The following is an 8,704-nucleotide window of genomic DNA, read 5'->3' on the forward strand; positions in this document are numbered from 1 at the left end:
CAAAAACACTCAACTAGCAGAAATATTGACAACATATGTCCAGCTCTGCCTTAATTCTGCTCTAATCTGCTCAGCAGCTTATACGCTCGATTGGCGTTTTAATAATTCTCTCTAAGACAAAATCGTTGCATACATTGATATGCTTTTTTGTCAAATTTGTTTTTTTTTTTAATCTTTCTAACGCAAAAAATAAAACAAATAAACACGTTACACATAGAATTACCAGCCTATAGCCTTTCATGGTAAATGCGTTAGGCCTAAAACAAGGTGTCTCAAAAAGCCTGCAGACCAATCAATGAACTGGCAGGCACAAGCTGCAATAATGGAGTGGTGTTGCCACTTTTTAATTTTTAATGGGAAAAACGAAGTTGTTAAAGTCAACTTATGGACAAAAGGGAAAAGGTGTTTCCTATCACCACTGCGAATGGGTTGCAGTAGAATCAATGTTGTATGAATTTGTTATCGAACTTGTTCTTTCAAACCATAATTCTCCTGAGTCTTATTTTGGGTGATCAAATGCAAGGACGAGTACTCCAAGGGGTTCCTGAAAATTTTTATTTTTTATTTATTATTATATTAACTTGTAGTAAATACAATGTTAATAAGACATAGCATTGGCTACAACGGCCATCAGCTAAACGGGTTCCTGAAAAAGAAACATAGCTATGCTTGAGACGACATCTGCCTGAGGAAATACTGATGAGACTCCATGCCAGAGTTTGGTTGAGTGCGATGGACTCAAGCTCCAGAAATTCCTGGTGAAAATGAACAACGATGTTAAGTGCGACGGCGAAAATGAACAAATATGTTAACAAGTAAAAAAGTATCAGTAACTCGCGAACAATTGTACTACACTGTGCAACATTTTTAAGGTGATCTTGTGCAAACAATTCGAACTGAGAATTTTTTGAAAGTACATACCCAAACTACAAGAACCCCTAGTAGGGTTTTGTTGTGTCTGATCCAGCTCGATTTTATGGCCCCATCTAAACATGGTTAAATATTGAGTTTTTATAGAAATTCGGGCCTATATCTCTGCAATCAATGCGAATCTTCTTCTGACCTCTGAAGCAAATTTGTAGATAAGGACAAGAATAAAATATTTGGAGAAATAATGAACCCGAAAAACTACATTTATTGCCTCAAATTTCAAAAATGCAAAAATTCCAAAATTTTTATACATTTCGCACCATATATCCAAAACCGTTAATTTTTTCTGAATATTTTCTTTTGGAAATATATTCCCCGGAATGTAATACACAACTCTTCAGAACAGACAGAATTTGATGAAATTTTGTATGTGGAGTTTGTAGGTCTGAGAATAGGTTTTTAACTACTTTTTATAGTGGTCAGTGGAGTGACCAGGATACCTCCCACACAATTTTTTTTTAACAAAACGTGAAATCGAAGATATTTTTCAACCTATCGTTTAAAAATTGTTTTCAATGCTATGGTAATTATTGCCCTGACCCTGAATGGTCATCGCGGTCCACAATTTTTTTTCAGAAATGTATAATTGCAGATAATATCCTTAATGTTAGTACGAGTGTCTTTAAAAGCGCTATAAACACTGGCTTCAATAAGTTAGACATTGCGGTCAACTTCATAATTTTCACAGTAAAATTCCGATAATTTGAAATGGTACTTGACCAAAATTCCAAAACAATCGATTGGGAAATCAGCCAAAGTTCTTCAAAATATCTAAATAACAGCTTTCAATCCAAATTCTCATAGTATAACGGGAAGTAGTGGTCTCGGGTGACCTCCCCCACAGCTGTTTTGACCAAAACGTGAAATTTCAGATATTATTATTGGTAAACATGACATTGGAAATTGTGGTCTACATCATTAGTTGGTGTGTTGGTAGTAGAAATCCGTTGTCGAAAAAAGTTGTAGTTGTAAATGTTTATACCGGGATCTCAAAAACGGGCCAGCAACGCGGACGGGGTCAGCTAGTAATATTATATAATAATAATTCTTCCACAAACATCCCATACGGGACAAGGGAGACTTCTCTCATATCAATGAGTGCACCCCGATTTATATTAGCTCAATGATATGGGACCTACTGTTTATTGCCGAGTCCGAACGGCGTGTCTTAAGACACCACTTGTAGAGAAGTTTTACATGGCTGAAATACTCAGGAAATGTCGCCAGCATTACTGAGGGGTATTTTTTGAAAATTGTTTGATGTTGCTTGACCGGGGAATCGAACCCACGACCTTCTGCGTGCAAGGCGGGTGTGCATACCATTGCACCACGGTGGCACCCGTTATATATTATATCAATAATACCTTAGTATGATAGGCAAGAAAACAATTTTTGCTTGTATTAGAACATAGATGAACACCACACTTTGACACAGGTGTTCCTGTTTTGCTAAAACGACGTCGACCTTCTCCCACTGACGAATTTGGCAGGTCGTAAATAACTTTACGGCGCTTGGAACTGGAACATGACGCTCGCCTCTCTCTGGATACTTTACAACACGTAGTTCAATGGTGCTATCTTCAGCAAATTGATCTCATTTCTTCACCTCTCTCCAAAATTTCGTTCAAACCATTCTACATAAACTCTTCTTCTTCATCTTCGCACTCTTCATCAGAAGACTTGTTTCTGTCGAACTCCAGAATGGCTTGTATATTTGTTTCCAGAACCGTGGACCAAAGTTGCTTATAAGCAACTTCAAAAAAAAAAAAATAGAAAAAAATATTGTAAAGGAACAATGCCACATTTTTTCAAAGTGTTATTTTTGTTTTATAACTATACCTGTTGGTAATAACACTGTATTTGTATTTTAAAATTATTATTTATAAATATTTTTTTTTAACTTTACTTTATGCACTATTTTTTCAGAGCGCGCGATTTGCTAGACTTCATAGTGAATAATGCGTAATAAATAGATCGATCGTCACATAACTGATATTTTTGCTGTTGTTTTTTATTCTCAGAACTTCAATTAACCAAACCAATGCGAGTTTTGATGAGAAAATCCCATCAGTTTCAAATTAAACCATGCTAAAAATCGAAGTTGCTTATAAGCAACGTTGGGGTCGAAAGGGTTAATAAAAATGTCAATAATGTAGTAAAATCCGAAATGCGAGAATAAACTGTTGGTGTGAACTGTGTTTGAAATACGTGATGTAAAAGATATGATGCAAAATACCACTAAAACAACATGAAGTAAGCATTTTAGAGTTTTAGAATGTTCTAAAGAATTGTTGAGAACTTTATTTGGAAGATTTTTGCAAAAGGTTACTTGGTTCAACTCCCAATAGTTTAGCCGATACTGTCCAGAATTTCAGAAATTATGTAAATTTTCTATAATTTATAGATTTTTATGGCCTAGATGGAGTTTTTCTTATGTGGTTTTCTCTAAAAATAAGTTCTACTAGTATAGCGCTAGTATAGCGTGTAGATTTAGCCCGGTTTAGATGAGGACATAAAATCCGAACGGGATCTGACAGGACAAAACCCTACTAGGGTTTTTGTAGTCTAAATATCGACGCCTCCAAACAATAGTATGCTAAGTCGACTTAGCATGTTTTCAAGTTCTTTACATTTTTATATTTAACGTCCTTTAACTTAAATTCTGTCAAATTTTGGTAAGGATCGGACAATCCGAACAGAAGTTATAAACAAATATTTCCTTAGCATAGTACTGAAGGTCAAAGAAATTCCAAACTTTTAGAGCTTGTCCTGCAAAACTCGCTTTTCAGAATTAGCTAACTATTATTTGGAGGTGTCGAACGTCCTTTAACTTAAATTCTGTCTAACTTTGGTAATGATCGGTCAATCCGAACAGAAGTTATAAACAAATATTGACTTAGCATAGTACTGAAGTTCAAAAAAATTTCCAAACTTTGAGAGCTTCTCCTCCAAAACTCACTTTTTATACCCTCCACCATAGGATGGGGGTATATTAAGTTTGTCACTACGTTTGTAACTACTTGAAATAATCATTGTAGACCCCATAAAGTATATATATTCTTGATCAGCGTGCAATTCTACATCGATATAGCCATGTCCGTCCGTCTGTGGAAATCACTCTAGCGTCCGAACGGATTGACGTAGGTTGATGAAATTTTGGGAAAATATGTTTACGTAGGACTTTTGGTATTGAAAGTGGGCTATGTAGGTCCACGCTTTCGTATAGCCCCCATACAAAATGACGCGTGACGCGTCTTCGTTTTAAGGAATTTTTAAGATATTTGGCCCATTTTACCACCGAATTGATTGTAATTTGGTATTTTGTGTCTCCAGAGGCCAAAAAATATTCCTACTAAAGTTGGGTTATATAGGTCCACGTTTTGGTATATCCCCCATATAAGGCCCCATATAAAGTACGCGTCATTTTAATATATTTTGAATGTATTAGACCCATTTGACCACAGAATTGGTTGTAATTTGGTATTTTGTGTCTTCAGAGGCCAGAAAACATTCCTACCAAAGTTGGGTTATATAGGTCCACGTTTTGGTATAGCCCCCACATAAGGCCCCTTATAAACTACGCGTCATTTTAATATATTTTGAATGTATTAGACCCACTTAACCAAAGAATCGGTTGTAACTTTGTATTTTGTGTTTCCAGAGGCTAAGAAACATTTCTACCATAAAATGTTTATATAGGTCCACGTGTTGATATAGCCCCCATAATACAATATCTCCCGATTTTCGATATTTTGAACGTTTTAGCCTCATTATCACACCGAGATGGCTGAAATTTGGTATTTAGTCTTCTTTAGGCGTATAAAACTTTCCCCCAGAAATTTGTAGGTATAGGTCCACGCCATCATATAGCCCCCATAGAACGGTACCTTCGAATTTCCGTATTTTGAAGGTTGTGGCCACATTAATCCACCGAAATGGCTGAAATTTGTGGTGGAGGTTATAAAAAGTTCGGCCCGATTGAACTTAACGCTTTTCTTACTTGTTAGACTTAGCATACTATTATTTGGAGGTGTCGATATGTACTTTCAAAAAATGCATACTAAAAGTTGTTTGCATTTTGAGTGTTGCATAGTGCTATACTAGAAGTTTTGAACACATTTGTGTAAAATCGACTGTTTTAGCACGATTCTTTTAAAACAATACCTTGAGCGGAAGCTCTAGTCGTATTAATGTAAAAAATAGAAAAAACAAGTAAAAAGTCGTTAAGTTCGGCCGGGCCGAACTTTTTATACCCTCCACCATAAAATAGTCTTAATTAAAATGGAATAATTAGGGTCTTTTCACAATTTTAGGTGGAACAACTTTTCAACAATTACACTGTGAACACAAATGTTGGGGCAGAGATAATTCCTTTTGAAGATGAAAGCCCTTGGTGTGTGTATATTAAAAACCCCCAAGGACAGATGCGCCGTGAGTCGAACTTCCACGTTATGGCGCGATAACGTTTTTGAAAAGACCCTGTAAGCCATCGTGAATTAGCATTATTTCTTTGTTTGTTGTTTTTGTAGAGCACTTAAGCAACAGTGAACAAGGATATAACGCCAATTCTTGATGGCCCAGAGGGTCTCTAACAAAAATTTCATCACGCCATAACGCGGAAGTTCGACTCACGGCGGATCTGTCCTTCAGGGTTCATAATATACTCATCAAGTCCATTCTTCCCTAAGAGGAATTTTTCGTGCCCCAGACTTTTACCTCCATTTTGTTGCACAGTGTTATCTAATTTAATATTAAAAAATGTGTTCAGCTTAGTGAAAGGTACCACCTACGGCGCTATATCAAAGAGTCAACCTATCTTTAAATTTTTTGGCGAAAAAGTTTTATAGCTGCAGGCAACTTTAAGAGTCAAATTGAGGATAGTTTCATCAAAACAATTTAGACCCTAAAAAATGGACCCATGTTGACGAATTTTAGTCAAGAAATTTCGTGACAACTGAAAATTCCCGAAAATCTGGGGGTACAGTTATATGGGGGGATATACCAAAACATGTACCTATATTGACGATTATTTTTGAATAGCCAAAATTGTAGCTAAAATACCGATCATTACAGCTAGTTCGTTTAAAAATTGCAGCTAAAATTCTCAAAATACAGAAAATCGGGAGATCGTTATATGGGGCTATACCAAAACATGGACCTATGTTGACGATGTTTCGTTGGAGATGTTTTATGACCACTGAGAACTTCAAATGTTAAATTGCAGATAGTTCGGTTACAAATTGTGGCTAACATTCTCAAAATACCGAAAATCGGGAGGTACGGTTATAAGGGGGCCATACCACAACATGGACCTATGCTAACGATGTTTGGTGTAGATGTTTCATGACCACTAAGAACCTCAAATGTCAAATTGCAGATAGTTCGGTTAAAACTTGTAACTAAAATGCTCAAAATACCGAAAATCGGTTATAAGGGGGCCATACCAAAACATGGACCTATGTTGACGATGTTTCGTTGGAAATGTTTTATGACCACTGAGAACTTCAAATGTCACATTACAGCTATTTCGGTTAAAAACTGTAGCTAAAATTCTCAAAATACCGAAAATCGGGAGGTACCGTTATATGGGGGCTGTACCAAAACATGGACCTATGTTGACGATGTTTCGTGGAGATATTTCATGACCCCTGATAACCTCAAATGTAAAATTGCAGATAGTTCTGTTAAAAATTGTGGCAAAAATTCTCAAAATACCGAAAATCGGGAGGTACCGTTATATGGGGACTATACCAAAACATGGACCTATGCCCGTATCCTTTGGGATATAAGTTTATTGATCACTAGGAACTCTAAGTGCCACATTATAGCTAATTCGGTCTGCAAATGTGGCGAAGAACGTCAAAATACCTCAAATCCGGAGCTACCGTTATATGGGGGCTATACTAAAGAGTGCACCGATATAGCCCATCTTCGAACTTGACCTGCCTATGGAAAAAAGACCCTCGGGTGCAGAATTTCAGCACTCTATCTCAATTATTGCGGACGCTAGAGTGATTACAACAGACGGACAGACGGACATGGCTAGATCGTCATAGAATTTTATCCTGATCAAGAATATATATACTTTATAGGGTCCCAAATGAGTATTTCAATGCGTTACAAACGGAAAAACAAACTTAATATACCCTCCATACTATGGTGGAGGGTATAAAAATCGTTGTATTATTTTCCAATAAGTGGCGGTAGAGCTTAATATTCTAAGAAGAAGTTAAAGAATACACTTCAAGGATGAAGTTCCTAATGTATGATCTTTTAATATATCCACTACATCAGCCTCTAAGGGTGCTGACATTTTGAAAATTGAAAAATTGTTTTTTTATACCCTCCACCATATGGAGGGTATAATTAAATTTGTCATTCCGTTTGTAACACATCGAAATATTCGTCGGAGACCCTATAAAGTATATATATTATTGATCAGCATAAAATTCTATGTCGATTTGACCATGTCCGTCCGTCCGTCCGTCCGTCTGTCTGTCTGTTGAAATCAAGATACAGCTCGCAATTTTAAAGATAGAGTGTCAAAATTTGGTGCAGAAGTTTTTATTACTTGCAGGATGGTTGGTATTGAAAATGGGATATATCGGTCCACGTTTTGACATAGCCCCCATAGAACGGTACCTCCCGATTTTCGGTATTTTTAAGGTTTTAGCTTCAGTATCCTACCAAAATGGCTGAAATTTGGTACGTAGTCTTCTTTAGGGGTATAAAACTTTCCCCCAGAATTTTTTCGGTATCGGTCCACACCTTCATATAGCCCCCATAGAACGGTACCTCCCGATTTTCGGTATTTTTAAGGTTTTAGCTTCATTATCCTACCAAAATGGCTGAAATTTGGTACGTAGTCTTCTTTGGTGGTATAAAACTTTCCCCCAGAATTTTGTCGGTATCGGTCCACACCTTCATATAGCCCCCATAGAACGGTACCTCCCGATTTTCGGTATTTTGAAGGTTTTAGCTTCATTATCCTACCAAAATGGCTCAAATTTAGTACGTAGTCTTCTTTAGGGGTATAAAACTTTCCCCTAGAATTTTGTCGGTATCGGTCCACACCTTCATATAGCCCCCATAGAACGGTACCTCCCGATTTTCGGTATTTTGAAGGTTTTAGCTTCATTATCACACAGAAATGGCTGAAAATTGGTACTTAGTCTACGTTGGTGGTATAAAACTTTCCCCCAGAACTTTGTCGGTATCGGTCATTCCCTTCATATATCCCCCATAGAACGGTACTCCCGATTTTCGGTATTTTGAACGTTGTGGCCTCAATATTCCACCGAAATGGCTGAAATTTGGTATTTAGACTTCGTTGGGGGTACTCAAGCTTCCCCTTTAAATTTATCGGTATAGGTCCACGCCTTCATATAGCCCCGATGGAAAGGTACCTCCCGATTTTTCGTATTTTGAAGGTTGTGTCTTCAATATTCTACCAAAAATGGCTGAAATTTGGTATTTAGTCTTCTGTTCGCCAGAAATATGTCCATTTCTGACTAAAATTCGTCGGTATAGGTCCACGTTTCGATATAGCCCCCATAGAACGGTACCTCCCGATTTTCGTAATACTGAAGATTGTGACGTCAATATCCAACCGAAATGGCTGAAATTCGTTATTTCGTCTTCCAAAAGTTATAAAATATTCCAGAAGAGTATTATCAGTATAGGTCCAAGTCTTCCTATATTCCCATAGAAGCGTACTTCTTGATTTTCGGAATTGTTTACGTTTTAGCCACATTCTCTTACCGAAATATAGGAA

The sequence above is a fragment of the Musca autumnalis genome, unplaced genomic scaffold (genome assembly GCF_047663935.1).
Source record: "Musca autumnalis isolate F117 unplaced genomic scaffold, ASM4766393v1 scaffold_4, whole genome shotgun sequence".
Classification (NCBI taxonomy): domain Eukaryota; kingdom Metazoa; phylum Arthropoda; class Insecta; order Diptera; family Muscidae; genus Musca; species Musca autumnalis.